General features: G+C 37.5%; 1 pseudogene; it reads left to right on the forward strand.

The window, feature by feature from the left end:
* The first annotated feature begins 11034 nt into the window (after positions 1–11034).
* LOC134172828 (cytosolic beta-glucosidase-like) overlaps positions 11035–24096 on the forward strand; it is a 32421-nt pseudogene continuing 19359 nt past the window's right edge.

A 24096-nucleotide genomic window follows, 5' to 3' on the forward strand; every position in this document is an offset into this window, starting at 1 on the left:
GCTGTCAGAGAGAAATTAAATTGCTGCCTTTAAAAGTTGAAACCGTTCCTCTTCTCAGATCAGGAAAAAAAGGAATAAGGTAGGTTGTTTTTCCTGAAGTGGTACGTCATTGCAAACTTGGGTTTTGTTTAGGGCTGGTCCTGCTCCCAGAGGGTGCTCTTACTTAAGATTTATCTAACACATTTTGCTTGAGGTTTGCTTGAGGCTAAGAGAGCAAATATTGTTAGTTACCCAAGCTCAGCCAACACCTGGAAGCTCATTAGTTTACCATAATTCCTTTGTGTGCTCCAGCTCTGCCTCAACGTTTCATAGCATTTGCTCTTCTGCTTTTTTTCTACAAAAAGTAATCAACCTTCACATTTTGTAATAATTGGAATTTTCTGATGTTTATTTTTTTAGCACCAATAATTTAAAGAGAGTTTGGCAGCCTCAGTGATCCTGCTTCCTTCACTTTAGAAATAATGAACGGAAATCCAAAAGTGAGCTGTTATAGGTAGCTGGTAATTGTAGTTCACACCTCTGTTTTGCCAGTCAAACAATTAAAAAAATCAATTATAAGGCAAATGATTAATTGAGCACTAAACATTTTTACTCTTTTATATCAGTTGGTGGTTTTTCTTCTCTGTTCAAGCATTAATTCATTAATTGTTTTAAATACCACTTCATCAGCAGTAAATTCAGAGCAGCTGACAGTTGTGTTTTGTTTATATATTTGATCAATACAACCAGCTAAAAACTTCCAGATCATTGATCATGTCATGTTCTGCTGAGAAATTGGAGAGTAAAACTGAGTATTAGGAAATTGATGACTTAGTGGTTCAAGGGTCAGACTAGTAAGAAACTGAAGCTGGTAAAACAGAATTTCTTTCCCCCTTTGTCTTTTTGTTTTTTCAGTAGGTGGTCTTCTGCTTGATCCATGATCTCATCTCCAGTCTTCATGACGATTTTCCTCTTTATTAATGATAAATTGCTGTTCCACAGATCACCTTACTCTGCTGTCTGTACTGTGTTGTAAGAGTACTAGCAATGGTATTCTAGATGGGAAACATAGTGGCATTCATAGTTCCCTTAATGTTTTCTTTCTGTCCTTTTCAGTTATTTGTGAGTTTGTCAAACTTTCACCTTCATAGCTGAAATTTCTCCAATATGATCATTGACCAAAAATCAGTTTTATTCTAGGTCACTTAGAAAGTTTTAGAAAAAATTACATTTCATCCAACTTTGTGATCTTAATTCGTGTAATAGTTTGCTTTTTCTTAAGTGAACGGTTCTGGATTTTTTTCTAACACAGCTTTAAGCATCACTCTTATCTGAACACTTTGAAATTTGTCACGTAGAACCCTTCATGTTGAAATGTTCTTTTCAGTGCTTTATTACCAGCCTACTCCTATTTGGTGGAGTTATTCAGATTACCCAAGCTACGCTCATTTTTCAATGGTATGAGCCATGTGTGGAAAGAAACAGAACTTTAAGAAATAAATGAATTTATGAGATGGCCAATGTTTGGAAACTTGAATTATTTCCTGTCATTTTGTTAAGGTTCCTCTCGGAATAAGTACATGCAAACATTTAACTCACTAAATGATACAGTGACCACAGGGAAAACTAGCACCTAGGAGAGACTCCACAATGGTCAAAGAATTGTAAAGAGACATCGTGCCTGAAAAAATGAGCAGGATGAGTGAAGTCGTGGGGGATTACAGGTATCAGATGCTGTGAGTGGTGTAATGGCATTACTCCATAGGTTCTCCTGAGTTAGGTTCAAACGGCCAAACAATTTTTTTGACTATTTATTTCCAGTGTTCAAAAATCTTTCCTTCATTTATCATAGTGATGAATATCTATACTATATATACACAAATGCAGTTTGAGAAGAATTTGTATTAAAGTTTTAATGATTGTTAGGAGGATAAATTTTAAAGTGCTGTGTGGGCAATGAAAGAGATAAACCAGAATGGAAAAGTGTAACAGTTTTTTGATGCTGTTCAATGAAAAAGCTATTTTTTGCAGATAGATTTGTCACATGTGTTAAAATTCTAGTCCTAGTCAAATACTTATCCACCGTTTTAGTAGATTGTGATCACAACTCACTTCAAAAGCAGTTATAATTATGTCTTTTATAAAATCACCTCTTTCCCTTACAGATTTACAGGAGAAATTTGAATGATAAAAAGGTAATCTCTAATGTTATTACAGTGTTCATGTTTGAATTGGTTGTATACTGAACACAAGCCTTCAAGATTTCCTTCTCCGCAGAAGCTGAGATTCTGTAGTATTGACTTTAATAGGCAATCATTCAACTTTTAAACTTAAAATACAAAGTAAATTTAGTACAGGAAACTTGCTATTGCAAAGTTATGGATAAAAAGGTATGTTTTAGCATCCACTCAGCAGGATTATGGCATAGAAAAGCAGAGCTTGGATACATGATTTTGATTTTCATGTCTTCTTTCTGACATTTTAACATTTGAGCCATAAAGCTCTGTTAATGTCAGTTTTTGAAGGATTATACTAAGTTTCATACTCTGTTGAGCATTTCCACAGACATGCTTTCCAGAAAAAAGCAGCACTGTGAAATTATTTTCATTATGTTCATAAATATAAAAAACAAAGCTAACAAAGAACTTTTAGATTTCCATTTTTATAACTATATTGTAAAGCAAATATCTATCTACACGTTTTCCTAACTCTTCAGAAATGTGCTCAGTGCCAGATAACACTTTAGTAGACGTGGGAAGGTACAGATAGGTATTGTCTCCTGAAAAGTACATTTGCCTGATGAAAGATCTAAATGTTTTCCTAATCCTGATATTGATCTTTTGTATGGCTTTTGAGAAATCATTTCTCTTTTCTCTAGGGACTCTGTTCTCCTGTACAGTGTTTCTTCAGAGACAGAGAAAGATCTGTGAACAACAGCACTGGAATCTTTTTGCACTGGCATGCTTACGGTATTGTAGCAGGAAACAATTGGCATCAGTTGATTTTTTTTAAGGATTCTTTGTCTTTTGACAGTGTTATTTCCTACTTATTTTGTTCTCTTTCCATTTTTCCATCTATGAAGACTTCTAATCTGAAAACCCAGCACATTCAAGGGAAAAAAATTAAATAAAAAAATTAAAAAAAATTAATATTACCTTATTTTTAAATAGGGAAGAAAATAAATCAATACCTAGACAAATTAATGGCTGGAAAGTATTCCATGCAAAATAGCCACGTATTGCCAGAAACAGAAATTATACTAATCACGACATCGTCTCTGAATTAAAAAACATACCTAGCTTGCTTTGTCATACTGACATTCTCATTGAACTTTGCTAGGAGAACAAAGGTTTTGTTTCATTTAAATTTTGTCCTTCAATGGCAAAGATATGCTTAAGTCAGTAATCCAGCTGTATAACAATTGCAAGCTTTATAACCAATAGCACACGAGAGAGTATGCTGAGAGATACACATCTTGGGTCTGCTCTAGGCAGCCATCCAAGAGTCTGTGCTGTAACTGCAGGAGAAATACAGAACCTACAGTCTTTAGAACACCCTTAGAAGTCTCATATATATATAGCATATGTTAATGAGTTGGCTAAGCTTGACTGGGAGAGAGAGAGGGAAAGAATGGAAAAAGAAACCCAACCATCTTGCAGTTTCTATTACTGTAGTGGAAGTTCAGCCATATTGAAAGAGGACTGAGAAAATAGTTGTTAAAATATCAGTTACAGTTACATGAAAAGAAGACATTTTGTTGGAGGAAAAAAATTTGGGTACCGTTCAATTGTCATATTTTCTATTCTTTTATTTCGGTTTATTGAACGGTTTGTCCTGGTGAAAGCTTAAGACCTGATCCAACTTCCAGTGACTTTAATGGAAAGATTCTGTTGATTTTGTTCATAGAAACTGTGTCCATATAGAGTCCAAAATGGGAATCTTTTTGTATTCTACATGTTGGATATGTGATAGAATTTGCATTTTTCCACTGCACTCTGAGGAATTTCACACTGTCGTGGTTTAAACCCTAGCCAGACAGCTTGTTCACTCACTCCCAGTGAGTGGTGCCGGGCTGAGAGCAATTGAGGCCCTCCCCCCCCCCCCCCCCCCGGGCTCTCCCCTTCCCCACTCCCAGAGGAACGGGAAGGAGGATCGAAAGAGTGCAACTCCTATGGGTTGAGACAAGAACAGTCCAGCAACCAATGTACAACACAAATCACCACCGCTACCACCAACGACAGCAATGATAAGAGAAAATAACAAGGGAAGAGAATACGATACCACCGGCCAAGAAATGAGTCCCACCTGGAAGCCCATGTCCTTCCAGGTAACTCCCAGTCACCCCCCACCCAGGCCTGCCATGCTATGGTATGGAATACCTCCCTGGCTAGCCTGGGTCAGGCGCCCCATCTCTGCTTCCTCACGGCTTCCCCTCCTCCGTGGCAGAGCATGAGCCTCACAAAGTCCTTGGTCAGGGTAAACATCACTTAGCAACAACCGAAAACATCGGCTTCACCAACACTGTTCTCAGGCTGGAAGTCAAAACACAGCACTGCACCAGCTACCACGGAGAAACATGATTGCTACTGCTGAACCCAGGGCACACACTAATGCATTTTAAAGGAAGAAAATGTGGTTTTTAAGCCAGAGATTATTATGACTTTTCTAAATTATTTTTTACTGTGGAAAAATGACAATTCCATTAGAACCAAATATTTTGTCAGATTGCAGCATTGTTCATCATATGCATTTTTTTCTCCATGAAATATCCCGAATGTCAAAAAAAAAAAAAGAAGAGGAATTTATGATTTCAGTGCATGATAGTTAATATATGCTGCTTAGGTCACTCATCTGGCAGTGAGTGACTCAGGCAAAGTTAAGTACTAGACTCCTGCAAATATTTCAGCTAACAACTCTGTTCCTCATTGTTTTGGACCATGTGTCTGACCACCTTTTTCTTTTCAGTCTCAAATTTGTCATAGTATGGATCAGAGGTGTCTAAAACAGGAAGAAAACAAGATAGTTTTAGCGTCTCCAGATACTGAAGGAGTGAATCAAAATTGGGTCACTAATAACACATCCTTATCAGCATACCTCTCTTTTCCTGTCTGTTAAGAGTCATTAAAATTTGGACCCAGTATAAGCATTGGAAGAAATACACTTTACATAAGCTCAGTGGAGAACTTGTTAGGGTTTGGTTGTGTAATCTGCCAAAGATTCAGTCCACTTTGAGAATGACACTTCAGCCCCTCTCAGCTTCTTTACGTTAGATGGATCGGGCTGATCCTACAGAGATTGAGCAGGCTCCATGCTAGAGTTCAGAGGCCAAACAAAACTTTCCCTGATGTTTTCCTACTGTTGCCAAAAGTTGTTTAAAAAAAAAAAACAGATGCTAAGATCAGGAATGCAAGCCAGAAGCAGAGTATAAAAGTAATTGACAATTAGTACAGCACACTCTGCTGCAGAACTTGGAACTCAATGTAAAGTTGCTCAGTCTTTGACAGGGAAACAAATAACTGAAACCAATGACAAGCTGTAGTAATAGTCCATATAAAAGGTAACAGGTTTCTATTACTGCAACTTCTTGCCTTGGCTGAGACTCAGAGGAAAGTGATGTGGGTAGCATCACCACCAGTGGATGGTTTTTAAATACATTTAACAAGCTACTATATGTGTTCTGCCAAAACAATGGTAATTCACAAAATCTGCTTTTCAAAGGCTAGAAAATAAAAGGTTGCCTTTGTGTTCCCCATCTCAGTCTGTGTCACAGATCATGATGTAATCTTTTCATTACATAAACATCCACTATTTTTCTACAGGCCTCCATGGGAATGTAAGGATCCAGCAAACTTTCTAAGAGCTTGGTATGTATGTTCACCCAATCTCCACATCCTGACAGCTTTAACTATTGCCTCCTACTGGGTATTGATCAGTCAGGGGCCAAAAGGTTTAATACAACAACCATTACGAGATGTATTCAGCAGTTTAGTTTGAAAGAGGCAATTAAAAGAGAAACAATTAAAAGAGAAAGAGATAGAAAGGACCTAGATCCAAAAACAGGCTTGCTTACTCATAACCTTTATTGTGTGCTTATAAAATTATCTAGTATTTAATCAGAAAGGGAAAAATGTTTATGATTTCGTCTGTACTATGCAACGGTTCAGTTTTCTTTGTGCCAAGCTAAAATATGAGGAAAGATCTAAAGAGCTTAAATTGAATGAGATACTGTATTCATCCATGTGACTTCCTTGTTAAGTAGGCAACCTGTGTGATGATTAAAAGGTCAGTGCTGCACCATTATATGTACTGTATCCCTTAATCTTTTTTTTTCTTTCTTTATTCATGTGTTTAAATCAAGCATAAGAGAGCTATATTAAACAGTTGTATCGATTTTTTTTTTTTTTCTTTTGATTTCATTAGTTTATCTTCAGGGTCAGGTATGTGTTTTGTGAAATTCCCAGAATAACAATCCTGAGACATCACTGCACATCTGCAATACTGTTTGGAAGACCAAAAATAATATACATATAAATCATAAGTTGTTTGAAAAATAACTTGTATTTGCTGCATTTCAAATAGGTATCTTTATTACTTTGTCAAATTAAAGTACTGCTGTACCTACTTATCTCCCTTTCCAGGTGCAAGCAATAGTGTTCACTAATAATTTTGCAAGTTAAAAATGAAGAGTACAATGGGTAGTATTTCTTGCAAAAGGAAAATATATTTACAGCATAATGGCATGGCACAAATCTTTTGAAAAGTAATAACTACTGTCTCTCATAGTATGCTGCTGCTTAATAGTAGATAGTTCCATATATAGGGAAGTGAATTTTATGTAAATACACTAATATAATGAGTTTTCTTAATCCTGACTAGTGGAAGAAGCTTTTCAAGTATATTTGCTAAAGTCATAGTCAGTGTCATTAGTCATAGTCAATGACATTAGAAACAACATTTCTCTAAGAAAAGAAAACAAAAGATACAGTTTCACTGCTTAAAAACTGGTTGCGCTATTTCTAGCTAATTCGGAAAACAAAATGCAGGACTTTACAGGACTTAATACATGTAATAAATGACAAAATAATTCAGTTTAGTTAATATATCCCAAGTATAAAATTGCTCTAAGCAGAATTCTTTCCTAGTTTATTCTATGTATGTGCTGAAATAAAAAAACCTTGAAAGGAAAAAGCAGTAAAAAGTGTTAAGGTTTGTTTTTTTTTTTTTAGGTTATTGGTGTTTTGGTGAGAAAGCCTGCATAGAATTGAAAAATCAAAAAGTGCTTCTATGGTCATTCAGTTTTAAAGCCAGATTCATCTGAGAATTTTGATTTTTGCTTTTCCGTGGTCTTACGCATCTTGCTAGAAGCATTTCCCATAGTATCCTCAACTGTAATGTGTCTCCTCTGAGTATATTCTTTGGTGCCTAATATTATAGTTGTACCTACTTTTCAGGCTTTCCATCAGTTGCAAAAACAGTATCAGTCTATCCATTTATTCAGCCATGTATTCTCTCAAATTGTAGTTTTCTATCAAATTTGGTTGGCGCTGACTGGTGATTTCCACTGATATCAGTAGGAGGTTGATAGACTGTGAGACAAAGCTTCATCATCTCTGTAAACACTCAAAACTTCTCAACAACTGGGTGTTGTGATGGGAGCACACACCTGTGACTCCTGGGAGTGCAACAGCAGCAGGGGCTGTAGCTGGATGAATGCATGTGGTGGGGAGGACAGACTCTGTAAGTTCTTTCCTGCTTTGGCTTCTTCTTGATGCGTATTGGGTCAAAAGCAATCAAAAGCTGTGCTGGGAAATATGGAAGTTGTGAGTGTTAGAGTGGGAGAATAATACAGGCATCACATATGTAAACTCCCAGAAATAAAAGCCAAGTGATATGACATGTTTCTAAGAGTAAATATGATTTAGCTGTTAACAAGGGAGAAGTTTCAGAAGCATCAGAACAGACAGATACTGGGCCCACATTTTCAAAAGAGTCAAGTTTGTTCACTGGATTTGCATTCATTTGGACGCTTAAATGATATTCCAGAGTGAGATAACTCTTGGATAAGGTGCTAGGATTTTGAAGTACATACTGTAAAAAAATGGGACATACTGGTTTTAAGCAGAAAATGGTATGTGCAGCAAGGATTATATGTACATGATTTTGAAAATTCAGCTGTGTAGTGAAAAAGCCTGCAGATTCATGACATAAATAGGGAAACTACTCTGCTTTCACACACACATAAGATTTCTTTGCCTTCTATTTTAAAAATGTTAACACATTTAGTTTAAAATCACTCAGATGTGTCATTCTAACCAGTTGCAGCCAATCTGATTAAGCGCAGCAGATGTTTTCCTGAAAAAAATCATATCAAGCAAGTTTGCCTGTAGGTAGCTTTACAAACGGCTTGAAACTCTCAATTTCTGTAAAACGCAGGCAGGTCTCCCTGAAACATCAATGAAGGGCTGCTGTCTCAGCAAACAAGTCACATTCACGAGAAACCAAGGGATCTGTCTCTGCTTCTGATGATTTTTACATTGGTTTTCATATATATTCTCTTTTTTTTTTTCTTTATCTTGACATTTTTGCATGATGGCTCATTGCCTTTAAGCGTGTTCACCTAGAAGATGAACAATCCAGACACAAGAAATGGCAGGACATGCTGAGGTATAAATGAATAGAGCATGGTTTTACATGAAAGGGCTTTTGCCAGGTTTTCTACTGAAGTGTGCAAATTTAAAGCTGTGGATCAGTGCCTTTCTATCTGAACACTTAGTGTTGGGTCACAACATAGTGACAGTGACAAACTCCTGAGCGGCCAAGCCCACTTAAAAAACTGTATGGAGGCACTCAGCAATAAAGGACGATGCCTTCAGCAGTCAAGAGCTACCAAGGACTTTTGAAGACTGATGACCAACTTGGAATATCACTTTACATACATACTATACATCCTAATTCTGTGCCATGCAGAATGGCCAAAACTGTCTGGTAGAGGGAGTGATGTAACACTAATTTGTCACTCCAGTGTAGCTTGTGTAGAGTTACTCTCAGCAAGATTAATTTGTGTGAGCTCTTCAAATGGAATTAACTTGCTCACAACTAGCTTTAGATCTCCAAGATATTGTGCACATATATCCGGTATTGGCAAGCTCATAGCAGCTGGCATTACATCAGCAGTTTCCTCAGCAATATCAAAAAATTCAAGCTGAATGATGCGATTACCAGAAGCAGTAGGAGAATATTTTATTTCTTCAGTCTCATGCTCTTTTATGGTCTTTTAGCCAGTGGCTTACTGTTCTGCTATTCACCTCATGAAGGACAACTCTCTGTTAAATGGATGGGTTACTTTTAAGTTTTCTGCCAGGAAAAAATTCCATAGCTGCAGAATTTCTAACCATCTGACTTAGAGCCTGTTTTTGCAGTGCCCAGGCTAAACGTAGAAAAAGCTGATGGTTGTAAAGATGCTTAAGATGAGTCATTACTTCTTTGATTATTCTTTAATAGTTTTGCCGAAATTTCACTCTTTTTCTCTCCTGCTCAATTACAGATTCTTGCCTAGTTTTCCCAATGTTCTTAATTTTAAATCTCTTCCAGCACGAAAGCTCTCCAGACTTTTACCTGTTACCACCTGTTGATTTTTTTACCCAAATATTCTTCTGTTTTCTAAACTGAATCTCATTGCAATATTCTGCCCATGTTTCTAATCTTCTCGTGACCCCTTGTATTATTTCTCCATTTTCAGCACTGTGCTCAGCTCCTCCTAGTTTAATAGATCTGCAGATTTCATTAATGTACCATTTACTCCCTCTTCTAGCTCATTATTAAAGCTATTAAATGAGATCAGAAGTAATAGTAATCTTTGTGTACTGCACTAAACGCTTCCCTTCAAAGTTGTTGTTTATCATTACCCTTCATTGTTTATTATCACCCTTCATTTCAGTCAACATGATAGTTCATTTCCAATTTGATTTAAATTTGGGAGCAGAATTTTGACACATTTGAAATAGGAGATGGAAGGCTAATCAGCAATGCAGCAGAGGCTTCTAATTAATGCTCAGTTTAGAGGATCAAAGTTAGGAGTCCTCTACTGCAGCCACAACATAAGGTGGAAACTGTCTTCGTAACTTAATTGAGAACATCTTAAGCTCAGTGCTAAAATATCCCACAGAAAACAGTATACTGCTAAAATTCAGACGTGACAGTATAGCTTCTGCTCTTTATTCATTAATATTGTATTACTATTAAAAAATCAAGTTTGTCTGGCAGACTTCAACATGTTTTAGTAAATTTGTTTTCTCAATAGCTGTTCCACTATATTGCCAGGGAAGGAAGCTAAATTTATAAATAGCTATTACAAAGAGAACTCACAGACTATATGAACTTCTATCTTTGGCTGTTTCAGAGACATAAAGTCATGCTTCAAAAGCAGCTACATCCTTCTGTTCCTGCACAGCGAAAAATGCCAGGAAAGAGATTTTAATTTTCATTAACTCTTTCAAAGTTTAATTTCTAAATTCCCTAGTAAATACTATTAAACGTATTTATGATATGTAATTAGGAAACATCAGTCAGGAAAAACTAATTTTGACAAGATAGAATTACTCTGATGATAATTAATCCACAAGACTTGACTTAAGGGGTCAACACCAAAGCCTTTTCATCATTCACCTTAAGGTAATACCTAGCATTTTACAAAGTTAGGTTGCCAACCCTTAGCATCAGTACCAATTACTCTTGGTCTTCATTGGTTTATTGATGAATATTTTTGTCCAGATACATTTGGATATCCAAGAACTGCTTGATTTATTCCTAGGAATACTCAGCTTGAGTTGATTTAGTTACCTATAGTCTGTGCCAGTGCAAATGTAAAATCCCAAAACCTAGTCTGGAAAAAAATTGCCTCAAGGTAGAACTGAGATCTTTCACAGTTTTGTATTTACATGTGTTGAACAAAACAATGGGACAGTGAAATACTGACATTTAGGTTGGGTTCAGGTTATTTGTTAGATGTAGTGAAAATTACCAGAGTAAGAAGGTGGGTGCATCCCAGGTGCCATCATGTGCACTGGGTATAGTGGAAATATAATTGCCAAGTCCAGCTCTTGCAACAAGGAGTGGGTTCGTGAGTCCAGAAATGCAACCAGCAGTGCGGTCACAAATCCAAAAATCATGTTGCCAGAAGAGTTTGAGATTAGTTGCTATAAATACATCTTCTCTGAATTTTGAAGCTCTGCATCTTTCAGTATCTACCTACTTCTCTGGCATAGCCAGGCATCTCATTACTGCAAATCTGCCTTAACCTCTGAAGCAAATTTTGTTCACTCTTCCCCAGACTGCTTATGGAATATTTTCCTCCCATTCGGTGTCTCCTAAGCTCCATCTCTGGCTCTGTTGATTCCTGCTAGGGAATCAGCAGTGATACTTTTTAGCCTTGTTTTTATGGTTAAGCACTTTATAAAACTTTTTATTGGGTTTTTATTGCTACTATCTCCTGTCTGCCCCTCACCCCTTATTATTGAGTTACATACTTATTATATCTCCTGTGAAATTGAATTGTATTATTTTCTGGGAAAAGATTTAATGTCACATTTTCGAAGGTACCTACCTTCAAAATAACATTCAATGATGTAAAAAATATGCATTATTACTCTGGTTCATTAATACCTATTAATCATGATTACAGGTGGCCCTGATGAGTTTTACTGTTAACTGACCAAAGCTTACCTTCTTGCAAATGAAAGCCTGAGGAGATCAGAAACCATTAACTAGTTCGTGGCATCAATTTTTGGTCATCTGTATAAAACACGTAAGGGATGTGTATGTTTGCCTAGAACATATGTCAGCATGTGTTTTGGGAACAAGTTGATATGTTGTTCCATATTTCTCCCTTTGGTCCTTTGTATTCAAGGGGCTTTTACCTTTCCTTTGAAAGACACTTGAGGAAATGCATGCCTGCTGTGAAAGCCTGATTTATTTTGCATTGCATCTGCACTGTCTGGTTCTGCAATGTGCACCGTGGAATTAAATCAGCTTCTCTGCATCTCTACAAAGGATTACGTGTGGGGATTTTTTCCCCTAAGAAGCTGAGTCTTTCATTGTGTGCAGTTCTGGCAAAAGTATGTGCATTAGCTGTGCTAGTGGCTTTTCTGGGTATGTTAAGGTACGTCTTATTTTTGTTATCAAAGAAAATATGACTTATGCGTATAATGGTTTGCAGGAGTCGGTCCTCACCCAGAAATACTGTGAAATCAAAAAGGTGCTAGAGGAGCAAAGAAGAATTAAAAATTAGTAGTGGTCATACATTATTGCCCAGCAGTCCAATAGGTGCAGGTACTGACCTTTGCAAAAGCAGTGTGATTATAGTGTTATAATAAATGGGAAAAAAACCTCCTTTAAGTCCACAAAAAATTTGCAGTAGTGCCACCTAGTGTGCCAGGTATTGTAGGTTTTGGGGAAGGGACAGTAGACTACTCGCAGCCCACCCCACTTGCTGCAACTGTGCCTTGACTCGTGCTTCTGCTGCTGCTCCCTTCACAGCCTGCTGACAGGAGGGTGGTAACAGCATTGACAGAAGGTAGAGGAAGAGACCTGAGGGCTGGTCTGCCGATGCTGATTCTGGCACACGTGCTGTAAGGTTGTCATTGCTGCCTTAGAAAATATGAACATCTGCGGCATTTTAAAGAAGAAAGATAGCTGTTTTGTCTGTATGCTCCTACAAATCTCCCACTTCCCCTCATTGGTTTCAACTGCTAAACATGTAATGTCTGTCCAAAACAACGTTTCTCACATACTTCAGGCAAGTTGTTTTGGTGTTGGGAGAGAAAAAAATAGCTGTCTGATGCCAGAAAAGAAGAGATGGTGCTGAGTTTTGAAGCTTACTAAAAGGGGTGGAAATGACTTTTTGCCTGGTGACTAAGGATTTAGGTTGAGTAGAGCATCCAAAGAGTCCCTTGTCTCGGAGGTGAGAGGTGAGCGGGAAGTGAAGGGGAACAGGGATCTGCTCTGTCTACTAATGCTTTGTACTAGGTGGCGCCCCTTTACTGTGAGCACCCTAGGCTTTTCCACTGCTGCCTTTTCCACTTTCACTGTTAGCTGACTGAACCACTCTGCTTTAATCCTGAGATAGGCAAAGTGCATGGCTTGCCCTTCAGTGTGTGAAGCTGCACAGGATTTATTTTTGTCTTCAGTATAGAATCTGCTTGTAACAAGTGGAAGAGCTATCAAGCCAGAAACTGTTGTCTGCAAATGAAGCCCACATCTTCATAGCATTGCATAATGCTGTGTATTCGCCTGTCCTCTGGAGGTGGTGCCAGAGGATATTGCTTTTCCAGTTGGATTTGCTTGGGGTGCAGCTACAGTACCATATCAAATTGAACGTGTAAATTTTTAGCTGCCAAAGTGTTAGGGAAGTTTTAAGTGAACGAAAAGTCTGGATTCAGAAAGGAAAGTGTTTGCCGTGTTATGTAGATGCTACATCTGATGTAAATCCATGTGGCACTTCTGTTTAAACGCTTCTGACCTGAGTAGTACGAAGAGGGTAAAAGATGTTTCAAATCTCAGAAATATGGTTAGGTAATAGAAATGGAGGAGAAACCTTTCACTATTTATTGCGAATGGGGGCAAAAAAAAAAGCAGATACGAGTTATTTTCCAATTAGGTCTTGAAGATTTCCTTTCTCTAGAGCTAATTTAAGTAGATTACTATTGGCTATTCCAAAACTGGATGGGAGAACCATCTCATCAGACATTGACAATCATAAGGGTTCCTCAGTTAGAAATTCAACTCCAAAGAACATGAAAAACAGTGAACTAAGAGGTTAACAGTTGGACTTATGGAGGCTTTCCCCCAGGGACATGTATCATGTTCCCAACTGAATGGAGGTGCTCATAAAGTGATTTGTCCAGAATGATACAAAAATATGTGGCAGATTAGGGAATGTAAACCCACAAGGTACAGGGCCACCTACAGCCATAACCACCCCCAAAGTTTCTCCCTTCATAAATGTGTGTTTAGAGACCTTTAAAATACATATAGATCTGATTTTCTCATATTATACCCTGCAGCATGCAGGCACTTAACTCCCATTGATTTCGGTACCTAAATGGGATTTGTAGATCTAAAATTGTCTATGAGGATGTAGCCTTTAGTTCTTGGTTATTGCTGAAAGTGAGAGTACTTGCCCTTGCTCGGTACCTTTTAACGAGCTCAGTTAGCTTTACCTAATAGACTGAACAGCTCACTGTTCCTAGGGAATCAATATTCTGGGCCAGATTCTAACTCGAGTCCTGCAATGTGCATAGCTCTACTAACTAATTTTTAAAATGAGAATTGTGTGTGCATATAGAATGACATTATAATTTCCTGCCTTTTGAGTGGCTAGATGTGCAACCTTAATGTGCTCTTAATGTATTTTTAATGAGCTTTCCTAAGGCTTCTGAGTGAGAGAAACATGAAAAAAAATCTATAATGTGGTCTAGACACTACTCAGATGACCCTTTTCCTGCAGAAGTAAGAAACACAACAGGGAATTCCTCCTGAAAGCTTTGGGGCTGTGCAGCTTCCAACCTAAAGGCAGTATGATTGAAGCAATAGTTCTTGTAGATTCCAAACTCAGTTGCTGCACATATCACAAGATACACAGTGGATGAGGCAAGAGCTGACAAAGTACTTTATTTTTTACCGTCAGCTATGTATTTATGCACAGCACAACCTTCTCCACTCTGTATATTTCAAAGTGCTAAAAAATCATACCAATTGTACTCTGCATGCTCAAAGTGCAGATTTCAAAGGTTCATGACTCAGTCAAATCAAAATCAATTTGCACCAGAACACTCAAAAGCACTTCTTCTTACTGAGGGCCATTTCTATGCTAAATTTCAACTCGGCTTGATTTTTTTTTTTTTTAATTTTTTATTTTTTTTAGAGAGAGAAGGAAAAGTTGCAAAAGATCTTGTAATGGTAAAAGTGGTTTTCTTCACTTCTTTCATATACCAAATAGTTGAACTGTATTAATTCAAACAAAATGCCACCTTTTGGGCAGAGATTAGGCCAGGAAAATTTCATTCCAAAAGGTGAAAGCACATCTGAATTAGAAGAAAAGCTAACTTGGAAAAGTACATGAAAACTCAAATACTCTGATCAGTAATATTCCTGTTTCATGAGCTTCACTTAAATGGAAAAACATTCTATCTTATTCCATTGTAATAATGGAATGCATTACATAATGCAAAGAACAGGGTACGTGCATCATGTTTCATGATAACTCATATTAATCACTTGGTGACATGTTACGTGATAAGTTGGTAGTTAAGCCTTGCCTATGTGCTTGAAATGTAAAATCAGTTCTGCATCACTGTTCTTTCCTGTCCCCAAAGGTCACTAAAACTCAGGGTATGTCTGCACTATGCAGTGCTGTGTAATGTGGAGGTTTCCGAGCAAGCTTAGAGGTGCAAGCTTGGTTCATTGAAGCAGAGCAGAGCTCTGTGCAGACTAATTGTGGCTCAGCAGGATATGTTAGTGTATGTGAAGCTTTCTGTTGCCCTGGCTAGATTGCTTCCTACGCTTTATTTAGCTAGCTCAAGTACTCTAGGCTGTACAGAGAGGCTTTTCGAAGAGCATGAGGAGTGCTTGAATGTGGGTTTGTTGCTACAGCCCCAGTCAGGGCTTTTTAGTGGCTAATGGCCACTGGAGTAGCACTGTCATACTCTGCTGAAAATCAAATGCTTCTCCTCCTCCCTCCCACCTCCTTTGCTGGAGGAAGGCAGACAAAAACCAAAACTGTTCAGCACCTGCTGTAGCTGCTGATTCTTAACTGAAGGTGTGTTAGCTGCCCATTATGGCAGCTTTTGGCTTCCCTTTGCTCCCACTGTAGTGAAAAAAGAGCTATATCGTATTGATACAGTGCAGGAAGACTGCTCTTAAAGGCTTCTAAGTTCTAGGTACCACCAGAGAATTACTGTTATTTGTTATTTCCTGCACTCCTCTAAAATGACTGTTTATTTCAGCCAGCGTAATCAAAATCAAAAGCAGGATGTAGAAAACTTTTAGTACTGTGTTTTTCTGAAAATCATACAGACAGAGCACAAAGTCTGTGATAAAATCTGAGATTAAGGGAAACTCAAACTGTCTGGATCTAAGATTTGACCTGCTTTGAAGGTTGTCCCATATAAGAGTTTCATTTACTGACCAATCAAATGTAGATGTAGCAGTGTTCATACGCAGCAATAAAATCCTGTAAAGAGCATGAAATGTGACAATGATCTTGGAAAAGCTAGGTTATAGAAGTGATATTACAGATTTTAGTAATGCTTTAAATTAAGTGTCTTCAATATGCTTAACCTTGCATTAAACTTAGATTTAATAAGACAGATGTGTATTAAGTACTGAATATACTTAAGGGAGCAATCTTGCGTTGGCAAGGGATGGACTCAATGACCTCCTAATAGTTCTCCTCCATCTCTAATTTCTATGATACTAATTGATTATTAAAACACTTTTATTGAGGATTGATATGTAGCTATTATATAGTTATTAATCTTACAACCCAACTAATATTTAATTTATACATGATTTTAACACACAATGTCATTTTAGTTTTTAAAGAGTAACCCTGGAACTGTGCATTCACTGGGGCTCTGAAAAATCTTGCATGTAAATGAGGTTGGCCATTTCGGGGTTATTTGTAATTTTATTATACAACCACATTTTGCAGGGGTGTAAGTTTACAGAGCTCTCCATGTTAAAAATGAAATCTTTGCCTCAGCTACAGCATTGCTCCTGAAAGACAAAGAAGCTTGTCCTGAAGAAAGGTGCATTTATTTGGTTTAAATACTACATAATGTTAATACTGTGTAATCTCAAACAACAGCTCTATCTTGAATGTTTTTAAAGTAATCTGTCTATCTCAATTTTGGAATTGAAAAGAAATTTCCCAAAACTCTGAAAGTGAAGAAAATGATGCAGGGGTTTTGAGCGTTCAAAATTCATTTCTGTGAATGTTTGGCTAAGTAAATTACAAAAGTTTTGCAGAGCTGCGTTATTAATTCAGCTTGTATGTGCCTAGGGCCATGGCTCATAATGGCATTCCTTTCTTTTTAACAGACTGTCAGGATTTTCAAAGGACATCCAGAAAGCCGTAAGTACCTATTTATTGGATGTATTTTTCATACCCTAAAGGCTTTCTTTGATATGGACTGATCTTTTACATTTATGGATGGAAGCTGCATTAGAAAATGCCCTTTGTGAAAACCTGCAGTATCTCAAGAGTTGCAAACATCTGATTTTTGGCCAAGGAAGTATGAAGAGTGTCAGAACTGTGAATGCTTTTTAAAACAGGATTTTCAAATAATTAGCAGCAAGTGAAAATATGAATAAATGCAAACCCTAACACAAATACTAATAACTGAAAGCTCCTAGTTACTTTAAATGATATAAGGAGTGGGGAGGGAATAATGCTCATTTTACTCACAGGATTTAGAGGGGTTTGTGCCTACTTTGTGATAAATGTTTACATTCAACATATGTCTTTTGATGTCAAAAGTGTGACGACCAAGTTTAGTTTTTCAAGCAGAAGGCTGGAATGCAGATGGAAAGGGCCCTAATGTCTGGGACACATTCACCCATCAGGGAGGAGATCGAGTTTTCAAGAACCAGACTGGTGATGTAGCTTGTGGCAGCTACACTCTGTGGGAGGAAGATTTGAAATGTATCAAACAGCTTGGATTGACTCATTATTGCTTTTCTCTTTCCTGGTCACGTCTGTTACCTGATGGGACGACAGGTTTCATCAACCAGAAAGGCAATTGTTTCTTAAAAATAGAAGGTTGCAGCTTTAATTCAAGGTTATTGCTGCAGTCTGGCATAATTAATCCAGTATGCTATTCTGCAGTGTAGCTTTGAAATTGCAACTTTTTTCAGAGTAATTATGGGATGATTTTTTATAGGTTTGCAACAACTTGCTAATTAATATTCTAGATCCCCTTGGATAGCACAATCTTTTGGGAAAGGATTAGTATTATGTTTCCTATGTATCTTTTTGCTTACTCCAGTTTTTTTAATTGAAACTCTAAATTGTTTTACTTCATCAGAATGTTTATACTTACAGGGATCCTAGCCATGAGGATGTTTTTGGATGGCTTACAACAGACAAGTATCTTATTTGGCAAATACGTTTAGATAGTTTATTGGTATACTCTGATGTACTTCACATTGACAACTTCACATTGACTATTTTGCACTGAGAGGGACATATTTTTCCCATATATTTTCTTTAGCAAGAGGAATCCTTTAGAGAGGATTCTTTAGACTCAGCTAGGAGCTGCGCTTAGTTCTTTAACAAGCACAAGACAGTCCCTGCTCTGAAGAGAAAAGTTTTCACACTCTCAGCATACAGTGTAAAAGTGACAGGCTGGTCAGATTGCCTGTCAGAAGTCAGACGTAGAATTTCCTACACTTTGGATGTTTTAATTTTAATTCTGTAGGTATGGATTTAAGATTAAGATCATTCACTAGGAAAAGACAGGAAATGGCAGCTTTGCCTGCAGAACATAGGGAATAGAAGAAAGAAGAAATAAAAATAATTGTGAAGAATAAAAGCAACTGAGGCTGAACCAAAAATGGTGTGAGAATCAAAGTACTTGGCTGAGGTCTCTTGTATGCTGAGAGGATAATGTTTTGAGGAGAAAAAAAGCAAAGTAGATTTGGATGAACTCTGCATCTCAATTCTGCTTCCTACTCTTCTGAATCTCAGTTTTACTGAGAAGATATGCATCTTTATACTTCTGGGGCAGTGTTTGCTTTGGCAATTCTTTTCTTCTGCTGGTTTGAAGATTGCAAAGATGGAAGGCTACAAAGGGAAAGGGTTTCTTGGAAAATCCTCTTCAGGTTATCCTATCTTGATAGGAAGATACCATCAGAAGGAGTATATTTCTGTAGAATTTTGGTCATATAGAGTTGGGCTGCTCAATAGGTAGCAGCCTGCCCTCTTCATCCTACAGATTACAGTTTTCACCAGAGAGTGGAGGAATCTTTGTTTCAAGAATTCAGAAAGGGAGGCTGGTGAATCTGCTGCAAACAGACCAACCAGTCATTTCCCCCTGCAGAGCATGACAGCAAAAACTGTGCCAACATCCCAGGGAGGCTTGAATGGAAGTTTTTCCTTTGCCACCAAAATTTACAGTATGCTTCTCACTTTTACTGGCACAGCTTGCCCTTCCCTTAGAATGTTTTCTGTGGTGTGTTGAATTTAAATTTGGCTGAGCCCTTGTGGTTTCTTTCCTATACTGATATTCCTTCAGCTGGGGCTGCAGGCACTGTACAACCCCACAGAGCTGCCTACTGAATAGGCTTTGTTATTTAGATGTCAGAGTGGAAGACAGCAAGCAGACATTCTGAATGCACTTGGTAAGGAAAGCTAACATTTTGACAAAACTCAGCTGTAATTTCAGAAAATGTTCACTTGATCCTCAGTATAAGCAGTTGCCTGATTAATATTATGAACTTTACATTTAACAAAAGGGCATTGGAAGAATTCCAAGTAGGCCAGCTTTCATTAGGCAGGAGTTCACTTCTCTTGTGCAGTGATCTGTTGAAGCAATTGTAACTGCATAGCATGGAAAGGCCATCATCTTCCGCATAAACATTTTTACAAAGAGCATGTGAAGAATTAGAAAGCTTGAGCAATGTCCTTCCAAATAAAATCATTCGCACCAAGTGATTCACTACCAATTTCATACCTAGGACATAGGACATTTGGAAACCTTTAAACCCATTCTGTTTCTAACCTAGTCAGGGTAAAGTCTTTTAAAGTAGCAATGTTGTAGGTGTATTGTAGGGAATCAGGATAGGGAGCAAAGATGAGAGAAAAGAGAAAAGAACAATCCTTCACTTTCCAGTGACAAAATGCACCTTAATGTCTATAATCCCCAAATTTTGGGGTGTCTGCACAAACTTCTTTTATACACACTTTCTCAGAAGAACATTTTCTTCTGTATTTCTGCTTGTAGCTGACCCACAGATACAGCCATAGAAACTAAATCAGGCTATTCTGAAAGGTATGAGGCAATATGTAAATTTCACTTGCAATTTACATTTTTCAGGGGTGCAGTTCAATTTCTCTTCATTTCCTAATACAGAGTATAAATCTTTTCCAGTATTGGTGTTTAATTGAGATGTAAAAAATTAATGATAACTGGTTGCATTTAAATGTTATAACTTGTATTGAGTAATTTATAATCTGAAAATTAGAATGAGAAATGCTGGTCTTCTACACAGCATTACTCTCAATATGTTAGAACAGGATTTTGTACCAGCAAAGGATTTCTTTATTCCCAGTTTAAGCTCTGTGGAGACAGTGTTCTCACGGGAGAATGCATAATTGGTACATAAACTCTGAATAATCCTGAAAGATACAGCAAGGCCATAAGAGGGCTGAAGAAGCTTAAGCAAGCAAGATAAGAAGAAGCTGGAATTCACTGAGTTAATGAGAACTGTGGACTGCTGGCAAGCTTTTGAGGTCAAGTTCTCACACCTGTGCTTAACCAATTATATGTTAGTCACTAAGGGTCTTCAGGACATATATCCAATCATAATATGCCAAATCACTGTAAGTGCATGTAAGAAATACTATATAAGGAGTTAAGGCTTTGTAATAAATTTGGCAATCGCTTGATCACATTGATCGTCTCTGCATTGTCTGACTCCCGCGTCAACAAAGCTTATGTAGTAAACCTTGTAGTCCCAACAGCAGAGTTAACACAGATCCAGTCCCACTAAAGTCTAACAGGTTCCTGTTCAAAAGTAACATTTACAAACCTTATTTGTTCTCTTGCAAATTGCAAGAATTTGCCTTTCAAAACTTAGAATTCTGGTATATTCCTTCCTCTTTTCCATGGGTGCATTCTCAGGGCACAGGCGTGTATCTCCTCAGAATTTAATGTGTTTTTCTGGTGCTGCACTTGGAAGGAAAAGCAAATTACCAGTGAGATTTATTGTGAATTACTTTGTAAACAAACTTATTGAGTCTTGCTGTGCTAGAGGATGTGTATGCACCTGTTTGTTTAGGAGAAGGCACTGTCTAAATCTGGGGTTTGTAATTGATTGCTGCAGTAAATGTTGTCTTTGAAAAGACATTTGACAGAAATCCTTACGATCAGTCAGTTGAATTTAGGTTAATTTGAAGTCTAATACTGTCCTTTTAAGAAGAAGATAGCACGGGGTTCTGTATTGGCATTTTTGAATAGAAGTACATAGTAACCTGAACTTGAGAATACCAGGGAATATATAGTACAATATAGTACAGACATATTTATTAATGAACAGGTTTCCTGCTTTGGATTAAACAAAATCTCTGGTTCAGAAATTTTTAAGAATAATAATCTAAACCATCCATAACCTCCTAAATATACATTTTGTTAACCTTTGCATCTTAGTAACCCTTCTCCTCCTTTCAAGTTATTTAGACTTTTCTCAGTTCTGGGTTTCAATACAGCAAGGCCTTGGGATAGTTATTTTGTGCACACCTATGTCTTATTAGAATATGTGCTCACACTTTGGTATAATTTAGCCCAAGTCTCTGAAGCAAAGGCTGACTGATTTCTACATTCCACTAGGGTGATGGAGACCTATTTCTGGCTGGAAGCTCTTAACTTAACAAATAATAATTCAAGGATACTGTTGGCCTTTTCCAATTACTGCAGTAAACCAGATAGTTCAAGTAAAAAAGCAAGCTAATTGATAGTCTTTGAACCAGAGTTTACGATGTGTTTAGCAATATCTAGCGTTTTCAGAAGGCTTAAAAGCAATGTAGTTTTGTTTGGATGCAAGCAAAATTAAAAATGCCTATTTGAGAGCTTAAAGTATCCTGATATTTAAACTTACAGTGACCTCTCAGCAGCATAAAAATAGTCCTCTAGGAAACAGATTCATGTCAGCCACTGCTAAATCTGAGCAGAGGGTGAATTCCTTTTAAGCCTCTAGAAATCCCCAATGCTGGCAACCTTTAACAACACATCCAGGAAATTAAAGTTGATCTCTGTCTTATCAAGAAGGGACAAAAAAGGTAGGAAGTCATGATTTTTTAGAGAGGTGAGCTAATTCCTTTGTGCAGTTAGAGGGACTAAGCAGTCTGCAGGAGTAGCAGTCCAAAAGGAAGAGAGTTGGTTTCTTGAATAAGCGAATGCCAAGGCATTCAACTTGGTGGCTAAAGATATCAGTGCCCTAAACTCTATTTAAAAACTAGCAGATCCTGCCAAAAAGCCTTAAATATCATATAGATCTAATGAGGGAACTGTTGAATTTACACCACTGCAAAATATTGAATGCCTTGACAGTATTTTCTTTGTCTTGATGCTGGTACAGACAGTGGTAGAGAATGGAACAGTCTAGAGTGAGGCTCATCCAGCCAACCAAGTTGAAATCACAACAGATCAGCTTAGTTACCTTGCTGAGTGTGGCGCTGAACTTTTTAAAAGACACAGTTCTTAAGGAGATAAATGCTTTCATTAGAACAAATCTACCTGTAAGGCTCTCAAGTGTCAGAATTTTTCCAACACGCTTGCATCTTGTACATGCAGCCAGGCTGCCATTCAGGCATTTAAATGAAAGGATTATATTTTCCTGTGACCAGCACCCATCAGAATTATGTTTCTCCTGGGGAGTTGCTGTCCACTGATCTATTTTGAAAATTTGCATCCTCATTTCATTTTATGTGCCTGCTTGGATGATTTTGTGTGCTGAGCATTTTTGCCAGCTCTGGAGTCTTATAACAGTAGTCAGCATGCAGTTGAGAGAAAATATTTGCATCTCATAACAGAGAAAATGTGCAGTGAGGTTTCTTCATGTTTTAAAATGTAAAATGTTTTAAGTTAACCCTTTTTTGTTTCTTTTAATATTTTCAAGAGTCAGTTATTACAGCAAAATCGATAACCTTGCATCCTGCTCCCTGTATCACTTTGGCTTACCTCAGTCCTTACAAGATGAAGGTGGCTGGGGAATCTGAAAAGATCATTTAGACCTTTGATATTCATGAAAAAGTATTGCTTCAGAACATTTGGACACTGGGTGATCACTATTAATGAGCTTTATGTTGTTCCTATATGTGGCTGTGAAAATACCCTCAGTATTGGTACCAGAGCTTACAAGGCCGCTTATGATGTGCTAAAAGCTCATGCTAAAACCTGGCACAGTTGCAACAAGGTATTTGAACAAAACAAAGTGGGCTTGTGTCTATAGCTCTGAACTGAGATTGTTAGAACCTCTGTAGCAAACAAAAAGCGACTTTTGCTTTTTGTTGTTTAACTTAGGTAATATTTTCAGGGCAACATTTATTGATGATGAATATCCGGCCATGGTGAAGTCTGATATTTCTGCAAAGCATTCAAAGCAGAGTTACTTATCAACAAGTCTTCCAGAATTCACTAAAGAGGAAAAAAATATCATCATTGGTACTGCTGACTTCTATACTCTGAACTGCTAAGACCAAGAAAATGCAGACAAGAAGCTAAGTGTTTCAACGAATGGTGAATCTGAATGTGGCCTGTTGCAACTGGGAGTTTATGGTTGCCTGTTGTACCATGAGGTTTGCACTGACTTCTGTGTTATATGAAGGAATGGCTCACAGGACCATTTTACTGCTTTAGCTGGCCAATGAAGGGATCTAAGAATCAAGTGTGTAATATTGGTGATTTGGGGTTTTTGAGGAGCCCATCTGGATGGCATAAGACATTGTACAAGATATAAAAAAAAAACCAAGTCACCTTGGGATTCTTAATTTAATTGTTCCATGCTAGACAGAAAAAGTAGAAGCTTTAGTGTTTTCCTATTGCCTTTGTACTTCATAGCTATTTTACAGTTTGAAATGACACACCAGTGTTATACCATATTTTGAAGTCCAGAAATTATCTTTCTGATGCCAACAGTAAGGTTTTCCTGGCACGCAGCTACTCCTGGCAATGGGACATGCAGTGACTGCCAGTACCAAGGGGTTAAGGAGCAGTGACAATAAGCAGATGCTAATGCAGGAAAGATATTTTAGTCTTCTCATTAAAATAAGTCATTTCACTGTCTTCATGGATATTTGCACAGTTCTGCTTTTCCATTGTTAGTCATAAAAGGTCAGCTCAT

This window comes from Pezoporus occidentalis, unplaced genomic scaffold, assembly GCF_034315485.1.
Source record: "Pezoporus occidentalis ecotype Australia unplaced genomic scaffold, CSIRO_AGI_Poc_V1 ctg48, whole genome shotgun sequence".
In the NCBI taxonomy this organism is placed as follows: Eukaryota; Metazoa; Chordata; class Aves; order Psittaciformes; family Psittacidae; genus Pezoporus; species Pezoporus occidentalis.